Genomic DNA, 25249 nt, shown 5'->3' with positions numbered 1-25249 from the left:
AAGACATGTGTAGAAGCACAGCGCTAGCAGAAACGACCGCTTCTCGACGTTTTCTAACTCAGGGAACAAGTTGCACACTTCGCAGATGCATTTGAGCAACTTCGTAAGAAGCGGGTTTTTTGCCTAAAGAGACGTGCTTTAGAACACGCTAGTTTTGCCTATTTGCGCAGTAGTACAGATTCTGAGTATGTAACTGGGGTTGATGAAATCAGCATTTCTCTTGCTTCCCTGTGCGTAGGGAAGCTCAGTTTTAGTCACAGTAGCTCCCACAATTGTCTCCTCAGCGTGTTCCCATTTCCTTAGAAACAGAGTATTTGCTGGGAGAAAAGTGCATTCCTGTGCCCTTTCACCGTTCAGCAAAGACATGTGTAGAAGCACAGCGCTAGCAGAAACGACCGTTTCTCGACGTTTTCTAACTCAGGGAACAAGTTGCACACTTCGCAGATGCATTTGGGCAACTTCGTAAGAAGCGGGTTTTTTGCCTAAAGAGACGTGCTTTAGAACGCGCTAGTTTTGCCTATTTGCGCAGTAGTACAGATTCTGAGTATGTAACTGGGTTTGATGAAATCAGCATTTCTCTTGCTTCCCTGTGCGTAGGGAAGCTCAGTTTTAGTCACAGTAGCTCCCACAAGTGTCTCCTCAGCGTGTTCCCATTTCATTAGAAACAGTGTATTTGCTGGGAGAGAAATGCATTACTGTGCCCTTTGACCGTTCAGCAAAGACATGTGTAGAAGCACAGCGCTAGCAGAAACGACCGTTTCTCTACGTTTTCTAATTCAGGGAACAAGTTGCACACTTCGCAGATGCATTTGGGCAACTTCGTAAGAAGCGGGTTTTTTGCCTAAAGAGACGTGCTTTAGAACGCGCTCGTTTTGCCTATTTGCGCAGTAGTACAGATTCTGAGTATGTAACTGGGTTTGATGAAATCAGCATTTCTCTTGCTTCCCTGTGCGTAGGGAAGCTCAGTTTTAGTCACAGTAGCTCCCACAAGTGTCTCCTCAGCGTGTTCCCATTTCCTTAGAAACAGTGTATTTGCTGGGAGAGAAATGCATTACTGTGCCCTTTGACCGTTCAGCAAAGACATGTGTAGAAGCACAGCGCTAGCAGAAACGACCGTTTCTCGACGTTTTCTAACTCAGGGAACAAGTTGCACACTTCGCAGATGCATTTGGGCAACTTCGTAAGAAGCGGGTTTTTTGCCTAAAGAGACGAGCTTTAGAACGCGCTAGTTTTGCCTATTTGCGCAGTAGTACAGATTCTGAGTATGTAACTGGGTTTAATGAAATCAGCATTTCTCTTGCTTCCCTGTGCGTAGGGAAGCTCAGTTTTAGTCACAGTAGCTCCCACAAGTGTCTCCTCAGCGTGTTCCCATTTCCTTAGAAACAGTGTATTTGCTGGGAGAAAAGTGCATTCCTGTGCCCTTTCACCGTTCAGCAAAGACATGTGTAGAAGCACAGCGCTAGCAGAAACGACCGTTTCTCGACGTTTTCTAACTCAGGGAACAAGTTGCACACTTCGCAGATGCATTTGGGCAACTTCGTAAGAAGCGGGTTTTTGCCTAAAGAGACGTGCTTAAGAACGCGCTAGTTTTTCCTATTTGCGCAGTAGTACAGATTCTGAGTATGTAACTGGGTTTGATGAAATCAGCATTTCTCTTGCTTCCCTGTGCGTAGGGAAGCTCAGTTTTAGTCACAGTAGCTCCCACAAGTGTCTCCTCAGGGTGTTCCCATTTCCTTAGAAACAGTGTATTAGCTGGGAGAAAAGTGCATTCCTGTGCCCTTTGACCGTTCAGCAAAGACATGTGTAGAAGCACAGCGCTAGCAGAAACGACCGTTTCTCGACGTTTTCTAACTCAGGGAACAAGTTGCACACTTCGCAGATGCATTTGGCAAGTTCGTAAGAAGCGGGTTTTTTGCCTAAAGAGACGTGCTTTAGAACGCGCTAGTTTTGCCTATTTGCGCAGTAGTACAGATTCTGAGTATGTAACTGGGTTTGATGAAATCAGCATTTCTCTTGCTTCCCTGTGCGTAGGGAAGCTCAGTTTTAGTCACAGTAGCTCCCACAAGTGTCACCTCTGCGTGTTCCCATTTCCTTAGAAACAGTGTATTTGCTGGGAGAAAAGTGCATTACTGTGCCCTTTCACCGTTCAGCAAAGACATGTGTAGAAGCACAGCGCTGGCAGAAACGACCGTTTCTCGACGTTTTCTAACTCAGGCAACAAGTTGCACACTTCGCAGATGCATTTGGGCAACTTCGTAAGAAGCGGGTTTTTTGCCAGAAGAGACGTGCTTTAGAACGCGCTAGTTTTGCCTATTTGCGCAGTAGTACAGATTCTGAGTATGTAACTGGGTTTGATGAAATCAGCATTTCTCTTGCTTCCCTGTGCATAGGGAAGCTCAGTTTTAGTCACAGTAGCTCCAACAAATGTCTCCTCTGCATGTTCCCAATTCCTTAGAAACAGTGTATTTGCTGGGAGAAAAGTGCATTCCTGTGCCCTTTCACCGTTCAGCAAAGACATGTGTAGAAGCACAGCGCTAGCAGAAACGACCGTTTCTCGACGTTTTCTAACTCAGGGAACAAGTTGCACACTTCGCAGATGCATTAGGGCAACTTCGTAAGAAGCGGGTTTTTTGCCTAAAGAGACGTGCTTTAGAACGCGCTAGTTTTGCCTATTTGCGCAGTAGTACAGATTCTGAGTATGTAACTGGGTTTGATGAAATCAGCATTTCTCTTGCTTCCCTGTGCGTAGGGAAGCTCAGTTTTAGTCACAGTAGCTCCCACAAGTGTCTCCTCAGCGTGTTCCCATTTCCTTAGAAACAGTGTATTTGCTGGGAGAAAAATGCATTACTGTGCCCTTTGACCGTTCAGCAAAGACATGTGTAGAAGCACTGCGCCAGCAGAAACGACCGTTTCTCGACGTTTTCTAACTCAGGGAACAAGTTGCACGCTTCGCAGATGCATTTGAGCAACTTCGTAAGAAGCGGTTTTTTTCCCTAAAGATATGTGCTTTAGAACGCGCTAGTTTTTCCTATTTGCGCAGTAGTACAGATTCTGAGTATGTAACTGGGTTTGATGAAATCAGCATTTCTCTTGCTTCCCTGTGCGTAGGGAAGCTCAGTTTTAGTCACAGTAGCTCCCACAAGTGTCTCCTCAGAGTGTTCCCATTTCCTTAGAAACAGTGTATTTGCTGGGAGAAAAGTGCATTCCTGTGCCCTTTGACCGTTCAGCAAAGACATGTGTAGAAGCACAGCGCTAGCAGAAATGACCGTTTCTCGACGTTTTTTAACTCAGGGAACAAGTTGCACACTTCGCAGATGCATTTGAGCAGCTTCGTAAGAAGCGGGTTTTTTGCCTAAAGAGACATGCTTGAGAACGCGCTAGTTTTGCCTATTTGCGCAGTAGTACAGATTCTGAGTATGTAACTGGGTTTGATGAAATCAGCATTGCTCTTGCTTCCCTGTGCGTAGGGAAGCTCAGTTTTAGTCACAGTAGCTCCCACAAGTGTCTCCTCAGTGTGTTCCCATTTTCTTCGAAACAGTGTATTTGCTGGGAGAAAAGTGCATTCCTGTGCCCTTTGACCGTTCAGCAAAGACATGTGTAGAAGCACAGCGCTAGGAGAAACGACCGCTTCTCGACGTTTTCTAACTCAGGGAACAAGTTGCACACTTCGCAGATGCATTTGAGCAACTTCGTAAGAAGCGGGTTTTTTGCCTAAAGAGACGTGCTTTAGAACACGCTAGTTTTGCCTATTTGCGCAGTAGTACAGATTCTGAGTATGTAACTGGGGTTGATGAAATCAGCATTTCTCTTGCTTCCCTGTGCGTAGGGAAGCTCAGTTTTAGTCACAGTAGCTCCCACATTTGTCTCCTCAGCGTGTTCCCATTTCCTTAGAAACAGTATATTTGCTGGGAGAAAAGTGCATTCCTGTGCCCTTTCACCGTTCAGCAAAGACATGTGTAGAAGCACAGCGCTAGCAGAAACGACCGTTTCTCGACGTTTTCTAACTCCGGGAACAAGTTGCACACTTCGCAGATGCATTTGGGCAACTTCGTAAGAAGCGGGTTTTTTGCCTAAAGAGACGTGCTTTAGAACGCGCTAGTTTTGCCTATTTGCGCAGTAGTACAGATTCTGAGTATGTAACTGGGTTTGATGAAATCAGCATTTCTCTTGCTTCCCTGTGCGTAGGGAAGCTCAGTTTTAGTCACAGTAGCTCCCACAAGTGTCTCCTCAGCGTGTTCCCATTTCCTTAGAAACAGTGTATTTGCTGGGAGAGAAATGCATTACTGTGCCCTTTGACCGTTCAGCAAAGACATGTGTAGAAGCACAGCGCTAGCAGAAACGACCGTTTCTCGACGTTTTCTAACTCAGGGAACAAGTTGCACACTTCGCAGATGCATTTGGGCAACTTCGTAAGAAGCGGGTTTTTTGCCTAAAGAGACGTGCTTTAGAACGCGCTAGTTTTGCCTATTTGCGCAGTAGTACAGATTCTGAGTATGTAACTGGGTTTGATGAAATCAGCATTTCTCTTGCTTCCCTGTGCGTAGGGAAGCTCAGTTTTAGTCACAGTAGCTCCCACAAGTGTCTCCTCAGCGTGTTCCCATTTCCTTAGAAACAGTGTATTTGCTGGGAGAAAAGTGCATTCCTGTGCCCTTTGACCGTTCAGCAAAGACATGTGTAGAAGCACAGCGCTAGCAGAAACGACCGTTTCTCGACGTTTTCTAACTCAGGGAACAAGTTGCACACTTCGCAGATGCATTAGGGCAACTTCGTAAGAAGCGGGTTTTTTGCCTAAAGAGACGTGCTTTAGAACGCGCTCGTTTTGCCTATTTGCGCAGTAGTACAGATTCTGAGTATGTAACTGGGTTTGATGAAATCAGCATTTCTCTTGCTTCCCTGTGCGTAGGGAAGCTCAGTTTTAGTCACAGTAGCTCCCACAAGTGTCTCCTCAGCGTGTTCCCATTTCCTTAGAAACAGTGTATTTGCTGGGAGAAAAATGCATTACTGTGCCCTTTGACCGTTCAGCAAAGACATGTGTAGAAGCACAGCGCTAGCAGAAACGACCGTTTCTCGACGTTTTCTAACTCAGGGAACAAGTTGCACACTTCGCAGATGCATTTGGGCAACTTCGTAAGAAGCGGGTTTTTTGCCTAAAGAGACGTGCTTTAGAACGCGCTAGTTTTGCCTATTTGCGCAGTAGTACAGATTCTGAGTATGTAACTGGCTTTGATGAAATCAGCATTTCTCTTGCTTCCCTGTGCGTAGGCAAGCTCAGTTTTAGTCACAGTAGCTCCCACAAGTGTCTCCTCAGCGTGTTCCCATTTCCTTAGAAACAGTGTATTTGCTGGGAGAAAAGTGCATTCCTGTGCCCTTTCACCGTTCAGCAAAGACATGTGTAGAAGCACAGCGCTAGCAGAAACGACCGTTTCTCGACGTTTTCTAACTCCGGGAACAAGTTGCACACTTCGAAGATGCATTTGAGCAACTTCGTAAGAAGCGGTTTTTTTCCTAAAGAGACGTGCTTTAGAACGCGCTAGTTTTTCCTATTTGCTCAGTAGTACAGATTCTGAGTATGTAACTGGGTTTGATGAAATCAGCATTTCTCTTGCTTCCCTGTGCATAGGGAAGCTCAGTTTTAGTCACAGTAGCTCCCACAAGTGTCTCCTCAGCGTGTTCCCATTTCCTTAGAAACAGTGTATTTGCTGGGAGAAAAGTGCATTCCTGTGCCCTTTCACCGTTCAGCAAAGACATGGGTAGAAGCACAGCGCTAGCAGAAACAACCGTTTCTCGACGTTTTCTAACTCAGGGAACAAGTTGCACACTTCGCAGATGCATTTGGGCAAGTTCGTAAGAAGCGGGTTTTTTGCCTAAAGAGACGTGCTTTAGAACGCGCTAGTTTTGCCTATTTGCGCAGTAGTACAGATTCTGAGTATGTAACTGGGTTTGATGAAATCAGCATTTCTATTGCTTCCCTGTGCGTAGGGAAGCTCAGTTTTAGTCACAGTAGCTCCCACAAGTGTCTCCTCAGCATGTTCCCATTTCCTTAGAAACAGTGTATTTGCTGGGAGAAAAGGGCATTCCTGTGCCCTTTCACCGTTCAGCAAAGACATGTGTAGAAGCACAGCGCTAGCAGAAACGACCGTTTCTCGACGTTTTCTAACTCCGGGAACAAGTTGCACACTTCGCAGATGCATTTGGGCAACTTCGTAAGAAGCGGGTTTTTTGCCTAAAGAGACGTGCTTTAGAACGCGCTAGTTTTGCCTATTTGCGCAGTAGTACAGATTCTGAGTATGTAACTGGGTTTGATGAAATCAGCATTTCTCTTGCTTCCCTGTGCGTAGGGAAGCTCAGTTTTAGTCACAGTAGCTCCCACAAGTGTCTCCTCAGCGTGTTCCCATTTCCTTAGAAACAGTGTATTTGCTGGGAGAAAAGTGCATTCCTGTGCCCTTTCACCGTTCAGCAAAGACATGTGTAGAAGCACAGCGCTAGCAGAAACGACCGTTTCTCGACGTTTTCTAACTCAGGGAACAAGTTGCACACTTCGTAGATGCATTTGGGCAACTTCGTAAGAAGCGGGTTTTTTGCCTAAAGAGACGTGCTTTAGAACGCGCTCGTTTTGCCTATTTGCGCAGTGGTACAGATTCTGAGTATGTAACTGCGTTTGATGAAATCAGCATTTCTCTTGCTTCCCTGTGCGTAGGGAAGCTCAGTTTTAGTCACAGTAGCTCCCACAAGTGTCTCCTCAGCGTGTTCCCATTTCCTTAGAAACAGTGTATTTGCTGGGAGAAAAGTGCATTACTGTGCCCTTTCACCGTTCAGCAAAGACATGTGTAGAAGCACAGCGGTAGCAGAAACGACCGTTTCTCGACGTTTTGTAACTCAGGGAACAAGTTGCACACTTCGCAGATGCATTTGAACAACTTCTTAAGAAGCAGGTTTTTTGCCTAAAGAGACGTGCTTTAGAACGGGTTAGTTTTGCCTATTTGCGCAGTGGTACAGATTTTGAGTATGTAACTGGGTTTGATGAAATCAGCATTTCTCTTGCTTCCCTGTGCGTAGGGAAGCTCAGTTTTAGTCACAGTAGCTCCCACAAGTGTCTCCTCAGCGTGTTCCCATTTCCTTAGAAACAGTGTATTTGCTGGGAGAAAAGTGCATTACTGTGCCCTTTCACCATTACTGTGCCCTTTCACCGTTCAGCAAAGACATGTGTAGAAGCACAGCGCTAGCAGAAACGACTGTTTCTCGATGTTTTCTAACTCAGGGAACAAGTTGCACACTTGGCAGATACATTCGGGCAACTTCGTAAGAAGCGGGTTTTTTGCCTAAAGATCCGTGATTTAGAACCCACTAGTTTTGCCAATTTGCGCAGTAGTACAGATTCTGAGTATGTAACTGGGGTTGATGAAATCAGGATTTCTCTTGCTTCCCTGTGCGTAGGGAGGCTCAGTTTTAGTCACAGTAGCTCCCACAAGTGTCTCCTCAGCGTGTTCCCATTTCCTTAGAAACAGTGTATTTGCTGGGAGAAAAGTGCATTCCTGTGCCCTTTCACCGTTCAGCAAAGACATGTGTAGAAGCACAGCGCTAGCAGAAACGACTGTTTCTCGATGTTTTCTAACTCAGGGAACAAGTTGCACACTTCGCAGATGCATTTGGGCGACTTCGTAAGAAGCGGGTTTTTTGCCTAAAGAGACGTGCTTTAGAACGCCCTAGTTTTGCCTATTTGCCCAGTAGTACAGATTCTGAGTATGTAACTGGGGTTGATGAAATCAGCATTTCTCTTGCTTCCCTGTGCGTAGGGAAGCTCAGTTTTAGTCACAGTAGCTCCCACAAGTGTCTCCTCAGCGTGTTGCCATTTCCTTAGAAACTGTGTATTTGCTGGGAGAAAAGTGCATTACTGTGCCCTTTCACCGTTCAGCAAAGACATGTGTAGAAACACAGCGCTAGCAGAAACGACCGTTTCTTGACGTTTTCTAACTCAGGGAACAAGTTGCACACTTCACAGATGCATTTGGGCAACATCGTAAAAAGCGGGTTTTTTGCCTAAAGAGATGTGCTCCAGAGTAAACGACCTTGAAAAGTATGTCCCAGGACTTCATCCATATTGGTGAGGTAAGCCACCGTGATATCTGCCCTCCAGAATGTGGCTTCATTTTGGTGAACACCGTCAGAGAATTTGACGTTAAACTAAACATATGATAAAGTGACAGCGTTATGGGTTCAAGATTAGCCACACACTGACCACTAGAACCCCAGACTTAGATCCATGGAAGGTAAAGAAATGAAAGGAGGCCGGGTGTGGTCTCGCTCGTGCTCGCACACACACCCACCTTTAATCCAATCACTCAGTGGACATAAGCAGTTAGAATTCTGTGCATTGAAGGGAGGTCTGATCTGGAGAGGGATAGTGAGTGATTTCCAGTGACTCTTATCCTAACTACCATCTGTCTGTCTGTGTGTCTGTGTGTCTGTCTGTCTATCTATGTATCTATAGGTTAAGGAATCTTAAGCTCTGTCTGTGCTGCATTAACTTTGGATATGCTGGCCCATGTCTGGAAATGAACAGATTGTGTGTGGGTTGCTCATGTGTCTTTTTTAGCATACTCGATTTTTGTTTTTGGTGGGGTTTTTTGTTTTTGTTAGTTTGTTTTGTTTAGGTTTGTCAAGACAGGGTCTCTCTGTGTATCCTTGTCCATCCCAGACTCAATCTGTAGACCAGGCTGGCCTCCAACTCACAGTGATCTGCCTGCCTCTGCCTCCTGAGTGTTGTGTTGTGATTCAAGGCACACATTTGATTTTTATTTCACTATTAAATTTGCTTTAAATTTATGTGGTAGCCATGGTAGCAGGCGCCATGGATTGTTCCACCTCCCTTACCTTCAGTGCTCCAGACACGTCTGAGGGGAAGGGGAAGCCCTAACCTAGGGTGCTTCAAAAGCCTTGGGCTCCACTCCTCCCTGTAATGAACAGACTTTGTTATGCTGGCCCATGCCTAACAAGTAGGAGTCATCCTGGGCAAAAAGAGCCACCCACCCCCACCCCCAAAAAATGTCCAGAGAGAGAGAGAGAGAGAGAGAGAGAGAGAGAGAGAGAGAGAGAGAGAGAGAGAGAAAGAGACAGGCAGAGAGACAGGGAGAGACTTTCTGACCAAAGTGCAAACGTGTAAAACAAGTCGCCATGAAAGCACATTGCTGCAAATAATAGGAAAACGAGAATATCAACCATTTTACTGGTGCTTTAATTTGGTCTATCGCTGTATTTAGTGTGAGAAGAGAGAGAGAGAGAGAGAGGGGGGGGGGGTTGGTTGGGGATGGACGGGCAGCAGCAGAACCCGAGCGGTGAAGTGTTTTCAAAAGGAGACCCAAAGGGCGTCGGGGCGGCGTGGTGGATGTGACCTTGCTGCCTCCCTCCCTCACACCGAGTTTGGATGCCACCTTCCCCCAATTGTGCCGGTCCCTGACTCCACTACCCGATTGGTCGTCAGTCACGTCCCTTTTCTCTCTTTCCCTTGGGCCTCCCTTCTTAGAGAAGGATTCGGCTGTTTTCGCAGCTCCCTGTCCTACTTTCGTTTTCGCGGCCTGAGAGTCCAGGCCGCGTTCACTCTGTTCGTGTGGGACAACGTCCACCGTTGGTTCTTTCCACTCGGGAGAGGTGGTGGGTAGCCGGCTCAGCGGTGCGTGCTTGTCCCTCAGAGCAAGGGAGGACCCTCCGTGGTCACGCCAGGAGTCCGTGCTTTCCTCCGGCGGCGGCGGCGGCGGTGGCGTGAGCGAGCGAGCGAGCGAGCAATCTGTGTTGGGTTCCCAGGACGATCCGGAGGGTTGTCGGGCGACACCTAGCGGTGGGTGACAGTGTTGTCAGGCGACACCTAGCGGTGACAGCGTTCTGCAACGCTCCTGGTTCCCGGTCGGCGACGAGGACGGCAGAGTGCCTGGTGTGATTCGGCGACGGTGACGAGAGTCCCGGCAGGGAGGGACGGTGCTCCCGGAGGTGGTGTCGTGTTTGAGAACGGTGTGAGGCGTAGGCGCTTGTACGCTGATAGCCGCCGCGCCAGCTCTGAGTGTCACTTGTCACCAGCTGGGACCAATTGGTGACTGGGACGGTGGCGGCTTGAGCGGGTCGACGAGAAAGCTCCTAGGTGTCTGAACCAGGACCGATCCAGGCTCGTCGGAGACCGCGACGGGGACTCTGGGTCCCAAGCCCGAGGGGACGCGGTGTCCCCGGCCACCCAGCCGGAGTGTCCCGGCTCTCGGAGCCACTTTTTCTTTTTTTTTTCCCCTTCTCCCTCCCTCGATGAGGCTCCGGTCCCCGGCGGCCGGGTCACTGGGTCCTAAAGCCGAGGGGACGCGGTGTCCCCGGCCACCCAGCCGGAGTGTCCCGGCTCTCGGAGCCTTTTTTTTTCTCCTCCTCCCCATTGATGAGGCTTCGGTCCCCGGCGGCCGGGTCACTGGGTCCTAAAGCCGAGGGGACGCGGTGTCCCCGGCCACCCAGCCGGAGTGTCCCGGCTCTCGGCGCCTCTTTTTCTTTTTTTTTTCCTCCTCCCCATTGACGAGGCTCCGGTCCCCGGCGGCCAGGTCACTGGGTCCTAAAGCCGAGGGGACGCGGTGTCCCCGGCCACCCAGCCGGAGTGTCCCGGCTCTCGGAGCCTCTTTTTCTTTTTTTTTTTTCCCCTTCTCCGCTCCCTCGATGAGGCTCCGGTCCCCGGCGGCCGGGTCACTGGGTCCTAAAGCCGAGGGGACGCGGTGTCCCCGGCCACCCAGCCGAACTGTCTCAGCTCGTCACCAACTCCTTGGATCGCAACGCCTTTAAGTCCTTGGCGGCGTGCTTTGGTGTCACTTTGGCGGGAGGATGCTTGGGTGCTGGGCTCTCATGCATGTGCCTCTCGCTCTCTGGGTCCTTTGACAGTTGTCAGGTCGACCAGCTGTCCCTTTTTGGTCCGGTTCTCTTGTCTATGGGGACATTTTTGGGACATGTCACTGGGTGTGACTTCCAGGAGTTCCCTGTGTCCTGTGAATGTTGTCCCTCTCCCTGAGGTCTATTTGAGTGGTTGTGATCTCTGCATATTGTACCTGTCTGCCTGTGCTGACACGCTGTCCTTTGGTTGGAGACCTTAAAGGGACATGGCCTCTTTTAAGGCAGCTGGCTCTGCTCTTGGTGCCACAATGCATGCAGTTACCTGACTCTGAGGCTGGGCTGGCGCGGCGCTCGCTTGTTGGCTCTCCCGTGCTGCTTGCGGTTGCGTGCTGTGCCCTCGCTTGGCGACCTTTTTCGATAGCCGCCTTCTTCCTCTCGCTTTATTTTATTTTATTTTATTTTGCGTGTCAGGCGTTTCCCGATCTCTTGCGGTTATCGTCGCCTCTCCTACCATTTTTGGGAAAAAAAGGAAGGAGACGTTTTTATTTTTTGGTTTTTGTTTTTTTTCCCTCACTCCGGTCCATCAGCTCGTTGGGGTTCCCGGGTCTCTCCGTGGGCTGTGCGCTGTGTGTGTCCCGGTCTTCTGCCACTTTGTGCCTCCCGAGTGCACTGTTGTGTTTCGAGGGTTTTTTTTTTGTGGCAGCTCTTGTGTCTGGCTTTCTTTTTTTTTTTTTATTTCCCTCTTCCGTTGCTTTCCGTACCCTCCCGTTGTTCGCTTTGCCCGTTGTACGAACGCGTGCCGGTTGTCTTCCCCGATCCGGATGGCTGGCTTTTTAAAATTTGGTTTCCTTGGTTGGATCGATGTGGTGCTCTCGTGCTCTCTTCGGGTCGGGGGCCTAAGCCGCGCCAGGCGAGGGACGGACATTCATGGCGAATGGGCATTCCTTGCGAATGTCGCCCGCTCTTCTCGTTCTGCCAGCGGGCCCCTCGCCTCTCCATCCCGCCCCGCTCGGGGCCGGTGTGTGGAAGGCAGGGGTGCGGTTACCCGGCTCGAGCCCATCTCCCCCAGCCACACTTGATCCGGTGGTTCGTGGGGGTTCCTGGGACGCGTCGGTCGCTGTTGCTGCCCCGGCGCGGTTCGCTCTTGCAGTTTGGCCCTCTTCCCCGAACCCGGGAACGTGTGGTCGGTCTGTCGCGTCGCCATGCCCTTCCCGACCAGCGTGTGCACGCTCCGCGCTCAGTGTTTGCGGTCCTCGCGGTGCTCCTGGAGCGCTCCGGGCTTTTTGGCCCACAAGGTGCCCGGTTCTGAGTTTGGTGGCGGCGTCTCCCGCTCCCCGTCGCTCCTCCCGTGCTCGGTTTTTGCTACTTGTTGGCTCTCGAGGGAAAAAAGGAGGGGTCGAGAAGGGGCGGCGGTAAGTTTCGACGGTGTTCCCAAAGGGGGGAATGCCTGCTTTCCTCGGACGGGGCGGTCCGTAACACGTTCGGTGTCGCGGATGTTCGTCTCCGTCGGGACGAGCGCCCGCCACGCGCTGCTGCCTCCCCCCGACGGGCTTGCGCGTTGGCTGTGGCTAAGCGCTGCGCGGCCGGCCTCTTGCCCGCTGCCTCGTCAGCGGTGCGGTAATCTGCCCTCTCGCCCACCCGGCGAGGGGGTCTTGAGAGGCGTCTGGCTTCCGGGGGGGCCTTGTTTTCTTGGCCCGGGTCCCCCTCTGGCCGCGAGTGCTCGAGAATGTCCCAGAGACGAGGAAAAAGCGGCCTTGCTGAGATTACCGCAGACCCCTCCTCGCCCGCCGGTCCTCCGTGGATCGTGCGCATGCGCGTGCGCAGGTACCCGAGTCCTCGATGCACGTCGCTTCTGGCTACCCGGGACCGGGGGGAAATCGTCGGGCTGGGTCCCGTCCCACCCTCAGTGAGGAAAAAGTCCTTCTCTAGCTATCCGAGGGAAGGGTGTGGCTACGATCTTCGCGGGGGGGGGGTTATCCGACGGCCCCCCCCCCGGCTGTTGCCCACCCCGACCGCCTCTCAGCGCGCAGCTTTGGCCAAACCGTTCTTCCCATCACCCCTTCCGTCTCCCGACTTTCGGGAGGGGTGGGTGGGTCGAGCGCAGGTTGTCACTGCTCTTTTCTCGTTTACCGCGGCCCGCGCCTCCTCGCTCTGAGACCGGGGAGGGATCACGCGGGGCAGAGCCTTGCCGTCGTGTCGGTGGTGCGGAGCGCTGGGGTTTTCTCGGTTGGTGGTGGTTTGAGGCTGGAAGGGGCCGTGCACATGCCCGCGTGCGCGGTGCCCCCATCCCGCATCCCCTTCCCTTCCTCCGAGGGTTGCCGCGAGATGAGTGGGGAAGAGGGGAAGGGCGGCGGTGTTGGGCTCCCGGTCCCGCCCGTCTCCCGTCGCCCGGGCTTGCCCCGCCGTGTGCGGTCCTCCCGAGCGCGCGCGCCCCCGTGTTGGCCATTCCCGCGGCGTGGACGTGCCAGGGCGCGGTACGTGCGTCTGCTCGTGCGGTCGTGTTGGCGTCGCCTGGTTCGCGGCTTCGCCCCCCGCGCTCTCCTCGGCAGCGTTCCCACGGTTGGGGAAACGCGGGTGACCTGTTGCCCCCTCCTGGGGGTCGGAGCGGTCCGGGAATCTGGCGGGATCGATCGCTCTCTCGGAGGCAGCCTTTGGGGAACCGCGGCCGCCGGGACGTGTCTCGGCGCGTCGTCGGACGATGTGGGGGCTCGTTCCGCTGTGTCGTTCCCCCTCCCCGCTGGCACGTGGGTGGAGCCTTTTGGAGGGGTGTCCCGGCCCCGCGGCTTCGCGGCGGCGTTTGTGTGCGTCATGGGGGCGCTGGGGAGGCCTCGCGTGCCTCCGTCCGGCCCCGCGAGGGGATAAGAGAGGCTTAGTGGCTTTCCGGTGGTCCGTCGGTGGTGGGTCCGCTGGCCTCGGTGCGTGTGGGGGCTCGTCCGGCCCCGCCGGCCCTCCGGGAGGAGGCGTTCGCGCGTCTCTCTTCCCCGGTGGGGTGGCGGCGGGGGCTCCGGTCGGTGTCTTCCTCTACTCCCCGAGGTCTGGGCCTTTCCTCCTCGGCTTCTCGGGGGCCCCCTCTCGCCCCGCGCGGCTTGAGGTCGTCCGCGCGTCGCCCTCTCCCTCGCCTCCCGCGGCTCACGCAACGCGGTCCCGAGTACGCGGCACCCTCCATTCTCCGCCTCTCGCCGAGGCTGTCCCACGCCGTCGGTTCTCCCGCTGCCCCCGTTGGCGTGGTCTCTCCCGCCCGCTCTTCCCGGTCCTCCGGTCCCCTCCCGGTGGGTTCAGGGATCCCGCTCTCCCCGGCATTGCGCCTCGCTGCCGTTGGGTGTTGTTGGGGGGGCGGTGTCCGTCCGAGGCCCTGCCGCCGGCCGTCGTGCCCCCGCCGTTCCCGCCTCTGCGCCGTTGCGCGTCGCGGTCGGTCGGCCCGGAGTGCCTGTCGCGCCCGGGAGCGTGTCCGTCTCACGGTCTGGGACTTGCCCGGTCCCGTCGGGTTCTGACGGGTGGTGGCCTTCCCGGGTCTGCCCCCGCCGTCCCGCCCGGCCCCGCCCCGCCCCGTCCCACGCTTCCCTCCGGTTGGGAGGAGGAGGGGTCGTGTCGTTTGGGGGAGCCGTCGCTGGTCGCCTTCCCTCACCTCCGGTGTATTACCCCGGTCGCTCCGCGCTCGGTGCTGACCGTCGTTCTGGCTCTTCCCGATGCCGATCCCGGTGGTTGGCGGGGGTGGTGTGTGTGTGGCGTGTGTTGTCAGAAGAAGAGAAGAGAGCCCGAGCAGCGCGTTGCGAGATTTTTGGTCTGTGGCGGCTGGGGGTCTGTGCTTCCCGCCGTGTGTGTGCCGTGCGTTTGTGGCATGCACGAACGGTCGTGTGCGGCCCTCGTCGTGGTCGCTCGCTCTTCCATTTCGCTCACTCGCACGCCGGCCTTCCCTCCGCGCCTCCCCCGGCTGAGATTGGTTTTTGGCCCCCTTCTTCCTTCTTTCCTTCCTACCTATCTCACTCCCAGCACCCATTTCTTTCCTCTTCCAGAAATGGACTGCTTCCTGATGTCACCTTAAGTCAGTCACTTCTAGGTTTCTAGGTCATGCTAGAGGGGACTAGGAAGGACCCCAAACCATTTCACATAAATAGTACCCTGAATGATAAGAACAGGCATCGGCTGCTCTGTCTTTTGGTCTCGTTGGTCTCCTGTTTATGTTTGAGCCTGTATGTGAACCCACACATTTCTTTCCCCTGTAAATTATATTCCAAAACAAATGACTGCTTGTAGTGGTTTTTGCTTTTGTTGTTGTTGTTGTTATTTGTTTGTTTGTTTATTGGTTGGTTGGTTATTTATTTTATTTTTTTCTTCTCCTTTTTATTGAAAGGGTATACTTTCTATATCAGGAGAGAGAGCCTCCTCACACAATTCTCTTTCTCTCTCTCTCTCTCTCTCTCTCTCTCTCTCTCTCTCTCTCTCTCTCTCTCTCACACACACACACACACACACACACACACACACACACACGTGTGAATTGGATTTATGTCCCTGCCATCTAGAGGGATGATAAACACAGAGATCACTTTTGAAGAATTTCTTTTCTGTGTGGCTGGGCCTTAGAATTCAAACAAAAGGAACCATCTCAGAGGTCTGCTGTTGTTCCTTAGTCTAATTTTGTTTGGTTTTGGTTTTTGGAGACAGGGTTTCTCTATGTAGCCTTGGCTGTCCTGGACTCACTGTGTAGACCAAGCTGGCCTCAAACTCACAAAGATACATCTGTCTCTGCCTCCCGATTGCTGGGATTAAAGAAAAGCGAGTGCCACCAAAGCCTGGCTACTGAAAGATTCTGAACTAGTCTGAACTAGGTTTTTTTTCCCCTGTCATTATTATTACTTTAAAAGTTTATTTTCAGTTTAAAAAAATATGTCTTTATTTATTATTTTGTATACAGTGCTCTCTCTACCTGCTTAGTACGCCTGCCTGTCAGAGGAAGACATTAGATCACATTATAGATGGTTGTGAGCCACTGTGTGCTCGCTGGGAATGCAACTCAGGACCTCTGGAGGAGCAGTCAGTGCTCTTAACCTCTGAGCCACCTCTCCAGCTCTTATTTCTTTCTTTCTTTCTTTATTTGTTTATTTATTTATTTATGTTGCTGTTGTTTGTTTTGTTTTAAGACGGTGAGTTAAAACATTTATGTGGTTTGTCTGTTCATGGAGCAAGGGGGACTGTGCAGATCAGCAGAGGCTACCCTATCATTCGGCACATGCAAATTGGGTTAAAGTTCTGAAACCAGAACTTAAAGAAGCCAGCTGTGTGGTCCTGTATGTCTTTAATCCCATAGCTCTGAAGGTAGAGGCAGGTGAAACTCTGTGAGCTGGAGGCAGTCCTCATCTAGTTAGGGATTTCCAAGGTTACATAGGGTATGGAGAATAGTTTATCGTTTCTAAGTAGTTGAGTAAAGAATTAAATACTTGTTCAAAAGAATTAAATATTTACCTTATAAGATAAATAAGTGAGCCAGGCGTGGTGGCGCACGCCTTTAATCCCAGCACTTGGGAGGCAGAGGCAGGCGGATCGCTGTGAGTTCGAGGCCAGCCTGGTCTACAAAGTGAGTCCAGGATGGCCAAGGCTACACAGAGAAACCCTGTCTCGAAAAACCAAATAATAATAATAATAATAATAAAATATATATATATATATACATATATATATATATATATATATATATATATATATATATATATATATATAAATGAAGGCTACACAGAGAAACCCTGTCTCACAGAAAGCAAAGCAAACAAGCTTTGGGTTTTGGTTCCACATAGGTTGTTATTTCTTCATTTATCTAGCTAGCTAGCTAGCTAGTTAGTTAGCTAGTTAGTTAATTTTGTTTTTCAGGCAGGGTTTGCTTGTAATAGCCATGACTGTCATGCAACTTTCTCTGTAGACCAGTATGGGCTGGAAACAGAGATTGCCCTGTATCTGGATTTGCAGTGTTGGAATTTCGTTTTGTTTTGTTTCGTTTCTGTGCAGCAGTCAAGGATTTCTCTGTCTAGTAGTCCTGGCCATCTTGGAACTCACTCTGTAGAGCAGGCCGAACTCACACTGAGCGAGCGATTCACTGTCTTCTGCCTGCCAAATGTTGGAATTGTTTTGCTTTTTGGGTGGGAGGGGTTCGAGACAGGGTCTCTCTGTGTGGCCTTGGCTGCCCCAGACTCGCTCTGTAGACCAGGCTGGCCTGCCTGGAAGTCACAGCGCTTAGCCAGCCTGCCTGCCCGCCTCTGCCTCCCGAGCGCTGGGATGGATGGCGGGCGGGCACGGGTGGGTGCCACCAAGCCCGGCTACGTGTTGGATTTCTGTTTTGTTTTCTGTTTTCTGTAAAGTCAAGGTTCCCTCTGTGTAGTCGTGGCTGTCCTGGAAGTCACTCGGTAGACCAAACTGGACACTCAGAGGTTCACTTGCCCTCACCTCCCAAGGGCTGCAATTTTGTGTTTGTGTGTAGGTGTTTGCTTCTTTTCAGGGGTAGCGTTTCGATGCAACAGCCCTGGCTGTCGCGCAGCTTGCTCTGCAGACCAGTCTGCCATTTTGCTTTGGTTTGTCTTTTCTGTGCCGTGAAGGGCTTCACGTTTAGAGTCAGTTTTGGTGCAGGCACGCAGGGGCCATACCTAATATGCCGTGGCTTTCTCAGAACCCTCTCTGTGTATGCCAGGCTCGCCTCGGATTCGGAGCGACCCACCAGCCTCTGGCCCCCAAGTGCCGGGATGGGAGCCGTGGGCCGCCCCAGACGGGCTCGAATTCTATCAATATCTGCTTGGGTTGAGTGAAAAAGGATCTGAAGGTCATCATCACTCCTCCTTCAGCCTTTGGCCTTATGCCAGAAAGGGTGGGTAACTGAACTTCTTATCTCTTGATTACCTTCCAGTGACACCTTAGTTTCTCCTTGGAGGTGGAGAGGCCTCCGTGGCCGATGTGGAAAGTCTGCCGTTTTCAAGTGTCACAGGGAAACGCTCATTTGGTTTTTGGTCCCCCCTCCCCCTTCCCCTTCCCCTTCCCCCGACAGGGTTTCTCTGAGTAGTAGCCTTGGCTGTCCTGGAATCACGTTGTAGACCAGTCTGGCCTCAAACTCACAGTGATCTGCCTGCCTCAGCAGTGAGTGCTGGGATTAAAGGTGTGTGCCACCACCACGCCCAGATGGTTTTTGTTTTGTTTCGTTTCGTTTTAAGAGATGGTGCCAGTCTCTTTATGTAGCCTTTATTGTCTCAGAATTCACTGGGTTTTTTGTTTTGTTTTGTTTTTTCCTTTTTGAAGATTTCTTGACTATTACGTATACAGTGCTCTGCCTGCATGTACATACACCGGCATGAATTATGTTCATACTTTTATTCATTCATTCATTCTTTCATTTATTTTGTACTCATCTCTACGGTTGTTTATTTATTTATTTTTTGTTTTGTTGTTGTTGTTTCTGTTTTTTGAGACAGGGATTCTGCGTAGGCTTGGCTGTCCTGGACTCACTTTGTAGACTAGGCTGGCCTTAAACTCACAGCAATCTGCCTGACTCTCCTGGGATAAAAGAAAGCCCTGCGCCGCCACCCCCTGGCTTTCAGTTATTTCTTTGAGTCAAGGTCTCTCCCTCTCCCTCTCCCTCTCCCTCTCCCTCTCCCTCCCTCCCCCCTCTCTCCCTACCCCCTGCACTCCCACCCCACTGTATGCCTGTAGTGCTGAGTATAGTAGAATCATACTGTTTTTGTGGACTGGTTAGAGTCACTGCTGCATTACTAATAAATAGAATCAGTACTGATGACTAATAAACATTGGTCTCCATTTGTCTGTCTGTGCCTCCCCTATCTATCTATCTATCTATCTATCTATCTATCTATCTGTCTATCTATCTATTATCTTTGTATTTATGTATTAGTGTAGTACGGAGGCTACACTAAATAAAGGACTAGTTTATCCTTTATAAATAGCTGAGTAATGAATTAAATATTTAGCTTGTGTGGCCTCTGTTTTATCACGCGTGAATTATGTTCATGCTTATATGTATTTAATTTGTATATTTTTTAAAAAGATATTTGTTTGGCTGAGCATCAGTTGCACACGCCTTTAATCCCAGCACTCGGGAGGCAGAGGCAGGCGGATCGCTGTGAGCTCCAGGCCAGCCTGGTCTACAAAGTGAGTCCAGGACAGCCAAAGCTACACAGAAAAAAACCTCTTTTAAGAAACAAAACAAAGCAAAAAGACAGAGAAGGCTGCTGCTTCCATATTGGTGAGGTCAGACGCCATGACGGTTGCCGTCCACATGGGGGCTTCATTATGGCGATGTCAAGAGCCAAACTTTGTTTGAACTTTGACTTGCACATTCCACACGGTGGGGGATGGGGAAGAGAGAGAAACGAACACACACACACACACACACACACACACACACACACACACACATCCATCCCTCTCAGAGAGACGGGGGGGGGATTTTGAAAATAAAATGAAGACACACAGAAAAAGAAATATGTGATAGATAAACAGTATAAAAAAACGAGAAGGAATACAAAACGAAAATTACTAAATTCAAGAAATCAAATTGGAGCCGGACGTGGTGGCGCATGCCTTTAATCCCAGCACTCAGGAGGCAGAGGCAGGCGGATCGATGTGAGTTCAAGGCCAGCCTGGTCTACAAAGCGAGTCCAGGACAGCCAAGGCTACACAGAGAAAGCCTGTCTCACAAAACCAAAAAAAATAAATAAATAAATAAAAATTAAAAAAAAAAGAAAAAGAAAAAAAAAAGAAATCAAATTGGCCCTGGTAGTTCATTGCTTTAATCCATGCACTGTGAAGGCAGATCTCTGACTTCTAAGTCAGACCATGGTACACATAAGCATACAGGTGAGTGATCTCACATCAGTGCACCACAGAAGAATCTTGAAGAATCAGACAAATCAGAAGGTAGTGAGTGGTTGCATCAATGTATAGTCGGGAATTTTTTTCCTTTCCTTTCCTCTTTCTTTTTTCTTTTTCTTTTTGCGATTCACTGAGTTGTAAGAGATTTCAGTGTTCATGGAACACAGAGGCAGGACAATGAGGGCCTGTCTAATGAGCTGCTTTCTCCCCCCTCCCCACCCACCAAACACTGCCCCCACCCCCGCACCCCATGTATTTTTGTGCACACAGTCTGAGATATTTAATTCTTTTTTTCACCTTCCTTCCTTCCTTCCTTCCTTCCTTTTTTTGTTTTTGTTTTTTCCTTCTTTCTTTCTTCTGGGCTTGTGTGGCCCCTGTTTTATCACACATGAATAATGTTTGTAATTTTATTTATTTATTTATTTATTTTATTTAATGTCTCTTCGGTTGTTTCTTTTTTCTTTTTTCTTTTCTTTTTTGGTTTTGGCTTTTGGAGACAGGGTTTCTCTGTGTAGCCTTGGCTGTCCTGGAATCACTTTGTAGACCTGCCTGGCCTTGAATTCACAGCAGTCCACCTGCCTCTGCTTCCTGAGTGCTGGAATTAAAGAAAGGCATGGGCCACCACCGCTTGGCTTTCAGTAATTTCTTCAAGTCAAGATCTCTCTCTCTCTCTCTCTCTCTCTCTCTCTCTCTAGTGCTGGGTATAGAATCACACTGATTTTGTGGACTGGTTAAAGAGTCACTGCTGCATTACTAATACATAGAACTCATACTAATTGTTAATAAACATTCTAGCCAACACTACGTAGAACAGGCTGCCTGACTCTGCCGTGATCAAATGAGGGAACTATGAGAATTGGTCTCCATTTGTCTGTCTGTGTGTCTGTAATCATCTATCTATATATCACCTATGTATTTGCTTGCTTGCTTGCTTACTTATCTACTAAGTTATTTTGGAGATAGTGTCTCTCTATGTATTCCTGCCCGTCTTGGAAATCGTTGTGCATACTGACCTAGGTTGGAGCTAGACCTTTTCTTGGGGTTAAAGAAATTGTAGTTTTTTGTTTGCTTGTTTGTTTCCTGACAGGGTTTCTCATGTAGCCTTGGCTTGCTTTCGAGACCAGGCTGGCCTCCAACTCACAGCGATCCTCTTGGCTTTGCCTCCCAAGTGCTGGGATTAGAGGTGTGGTAGTCTTATTTCAGGTTTTAGTTACAACTAATGTAATGAAAAATAAAGTGATCAGTTCCTTGCTGCTCTGCCTTAGGGTCTCCCTGACCCTAAGGTTTTTGTTTTTGTTTTGTTGTTGTTGTTGTTGTTGCTGTTTTATTTTTTTACTTTTACTTCTCTCTCTCTCTCTCTCTCTCTCTCTCTCTCTCTCTCTCTCTGCAAATCCATATTTCATGTCTTCCCTTTTAAATGATTTCTTTATCTGTGTGTCTATTGTTGTTGTTGTTTAGTGTTTTTTGTTTCCTTTTGTTTGAGACAGGGCTTCTCTGTTGTAGACAAAGATCTGCTAGTCTCTTTTGCCTCTGCCTCCTGAGTGCTGGGGTTAATTACAACTAATAACATGAAAATTAAAATGATTAATTCATTGCTGCTCTGTCTGTCTTAGGCAAGGTCTCCCTGATCCCTAACCATATGGTTTTTGTATTTTTACTTTTGCTTTTTTTTTTTCCTTTTTCTTTCTCTGTAAATCCATATTTCATTTCTCCTTATTTTCTTCTTATTGTTTTTATGTGCATCGGTTTGTTGTTGTTGGTTTTTTTGGTTTGTTTTTCTGTCCTTTTTGTTTTGATTTTGCATGCAAGTATGTCTGCGTGAGGCTGTCTGATTTCTCTGGAACTGCCCTGTGGGGGCAAGCCTCATGGATGGTTGTTCCACCGCCTTTACCTAAGTTGGGGGTGGGGGGAGGGGAAGCCACGGCCTAGGGTGCTTCCAAAGCCGTGGGCTCCATCCTCTTAGTACTGCATGCACTTAATCCATGCATGCCTGTCATGTCAGCACCCAGCAGCTGGAAAGAGAAGATCATCTCTAGCACCATTGGACTAGTGCTTTAATTTGCTCTAACACTGTATTTATTCTGAGACCAGAAGTTGGGCTGGGCAGGAACAGCATTGGCAGCAACAGCAGACACAACCAAGGAGGGACCACAAGCAGTGAGGTGTTTTCAAAAGGAGCCTCCCTCCCCAAAGCTGCCTATCCTAACTGATTTGCCAATAACTGATTTGTCAGGCAGGTCAATTCTGCTCTCTTTCACTTGGGCTTATTCTACTTTACTTTGTATGTCCTGAGGGGTTGGGCCGGTTAGGGTTTGGGTTAGCCACTCATCAGAGTCTAAGGTTCAATCATAGTTTGTATGAGCAATCATAAATGATGAGGGTATCAGACCACACATGGTCATTTACACACACACACACACACACACACAGAGAGAGAGAGAGAGAGAGAGAGAGAGAGAGAGAGAGAGAGAGAGAGAGAGAGAGAGAGAGAGCGCTACCTTATAAAATCAAATAGAATGAACAATAAAGTAACAGGGAATTAAAAACACACAGGTATTCAATCCCAGCACTCTGGAAGCAGATGCAGGTAGATCTCTGTTAGTTCGAGTCCAGCCTGGTTTACAAAGTCAGTCCAAGATAGCCAAGGCTACACAGAAAAAACCTGCCTCAAAAACAAAAACAAAAAGAAAAACGAAAACAAAAATACCCAACCAACCAACCAAACCAGACAGGCTTGTTTGTCATGGCCATGGCTGTTTTGAACTTTCGCTATAGGCCAATCTGGCCTGGAAACAAAGATTACACTGCTTTTGCCATTCCCGTTTGATAATTTGGTTTTGTTTTGTTTTGGTTATGTGTTCAAGAGTGGCCACTCACTGACCCCTCTCAGACACCAGACTCATATGGATGGACTTAAATGTGAACACTGGGGGCAGGGAACAGAAACAAAGCTGGGCATGGTGCTGCAGGCCTTTAATCCCAGCATTCAGGAAGCAGAGGCAGGCAGGCAGATCTTTATAAGTTTGAGGTAGGCCCGGTCTACAGAGCAAGTCCAGGACAGGACAGCCAAGGCTACACGGAGAAACCCTGTTTTGGGGGAAAAACAAAGACACACACACACACACACACACACACACACACACACACACACACACACACACACACACACACACACACAGACTTACAGGCCAGAACAAGGCCTATTCCTTTCAAAGGAAAAAAAGCAAAAGCTGAAGGTTACCCTTTGACCTTGTGTCAGAAAGTGTGGGTGAGGCTGCTGCTTGACTGTTTATCTCTTAATTATCTTCCAGTTACACCCTACTTCTCCTTGGAGGTGGAGGTCGGGAAGCCTTCATGGCTGGCTGATATGAAAGTCGGGCATTTTCATGTTTCACAGGAAAACTCTCATTTGTTTGCTGTTTGTTTGGATTTTCACAGACAGGGTCAGTCTCTTTATGTAGCCCTTATTGTCTCTGAATTCACTATTTAGGCCAGACTAGCCACCTGAATTCACAGTCTATCTGTCTCCCTCTGACTCGAATGGATATTCATAAGGCCCTATGGATATCTCACCTTCTTTACACCCTGAATTCTAGACAGACACGTTATTTTACATAGGGTTTCTCTCTCTCTCTCTCTCTCTCTCTCTCTCTCTCTCTCTCTCTCTCTCTCTCTTCTCTCCTTCCCCCTTCATGCTTGCCCCCCCCCCCGGTTTTTGTGTGTGTGTGTGTGTTTGTGTGAAGGCTACACAAATAAACTAGCTTTCAAAGAACCCAAAATTAACTAAATATGTCTGCCTGAGACACAGGAAAAGTTCCAGACCAGTCAATTCTATTTGTGTTTTCTGCTGTAATTAGCGAAAATAAAATGATCAGTTTCTCAAATCATGGCTACTCTGCCTTAGGGTCTCTCTAACCATATGTCTCTTTCTTTGTCTTTTTGCCTGTTTGTAAGACCACGTTTCATTGCTTATTCTTTATTAATGATTCAGTAAATTTTATGTGCATTTTTGTGTTGTTGTTTTATTTGTCCTGTTTTTTCCCATCCATGTCATTATTTTTATCTAAAAGCGAGCGCCACAGCATCTGGATGATCGTGCATTTTTCTTATAAGTTATACTCCTTTCTGTGTGACAGCACCTCAGCATTTAAACCAAAGAGAGCATTAAGAGACATAAAATAGTGGCGCATGCCTTTACTCCCGGCGCTTGGGAGGCAGAGGCCAGTGGATCTCCGTGAGTTCCAGGACAGCCAGAGCTGTTGCACAGAGAACCCCTGTCTCGAAAAACCACAAACATAAAAAATAAAAATAACAAAAATAAAAATGCGTCAGGATTGAAGAGCACTGGCAGCTCTTGGGAAGGTATAGCCTTCAGTTCCCAGCAGCCACGTGGTGGGTCACAAACATTTATGAGGAGACATGGCGCCCTCTCCTGGCCCGCAGGTGGAGATGCAGGCAGAACACTGCACACTTAATGCAGAACTCAAAGAGAACAGAAAGAGAGAAAAACAAAATGAAATGACGCAGCTGAGGGGGAGGTCTGGTGTTGCTCCTATGGTCTCATCTTTACTTTTTTTTCAGACAGGGTTTCTCTGTGTAGCCTTAACTGTCCTGGACTCACTTTGTAGACCAAGGTGGCCTCGAACTCACAGTGTTCCACCTGCCTCTGCTTCCCAAGTGCTGGGATTAAAGGCGTGCACCACCATATGATAACCGGCAGCTGCGTGTGGGATTCTTTTAAGATTTTTTTATGTTTCTTTGTTTGTTTGTTTGTTTGTTTGTTTTTTTCCGAGACAGGATTTCTCTGTGTAGCCTTGGCCATCCTGGACTCACTTTGTAGACCAGGCTGGCCCTTGAACTCATAGCAACCCTTTCTTTCCTCTTCCAGAAATGGACTGCTTCCTGATTTCAGCTTAAGACAGTCACACTTCTAGGTCATGGTAGAGGGGACTAGGAAGGACTCCAACCCATTTCACATAAATAGTACCCTGAATGAAAAGAACAGGCATCGGCTGCTCTGCCTTTTGGTCTCTCCAGTCTCTTGTGTATGTTTGGGGTTGTATGTGAACCCACACATTTCTTTCTACCATAAATTATATTCCAAAACAAATGTGTGTTAGTAGTAACATTGGTTTTTTTTTTTACACTTTTAAATTAAAGGGTACTTTCAAAGTCTGGGGTGAGAGACTCCTCACAAACCCCCCCCCGCCCCCCCGCCCCCGGCGCTCCGCTCTGCCCCCCTGCCCCCCACCCCCTGTGAATTGGACTTAAGTCCCTGCCATCTAGAGGGATGGTAAACACAGAGAACAGAGAAGATCACTTCAGAAGATTCTTTCCCCCCTGTGTGGCGGTTCCTCATAATTCAAAGAAAGAGAACATGAAGACAAAGCAAATGGGACTAGAGAGATGGATCGGTGGTGAGGAGGACTGTCAGCTCTTCCAAAGGACCTGGGTTGGATTCCCAACACCCACATGGCAGCTCACAACTGTCTTTAACACCACTAGAAGGGATCTGACACATTCATAGCGAATGATGTAC

General features: G+C 49.1%; 1 protein-coding gene across 1 annotated transcript in view; it reads left to right on the top strand.

Moving 5' to 3' along the window:
* The window catches only part of LOC311591855 (uncharacterized protein), a gene marked incomplete at both ends in the record, with an annotated part of 381250 nt that overhangs the window by 339486 nt on the left and 16515 nt on the right, over nucleotides 1-25249 (top strand). The gene's annotated exons all lie outside the window — the stretch shown is intronic.

The sequence above is a fragment of the Acomys minous genome (assembly GCF_964271855.1).
Source record: "Acomys minous genome assembly, chromosome: 2".
Classification (NCBI taxonomy): domain Eukaryota; kingdom Metazoa; phylum Chordata; class Mammalia; order Rodentia; family Muridae; genus Acomys; species Acomys minous.
This window is presented reverse-complemented; position numbering and strand designations above follow the sequence as displayed.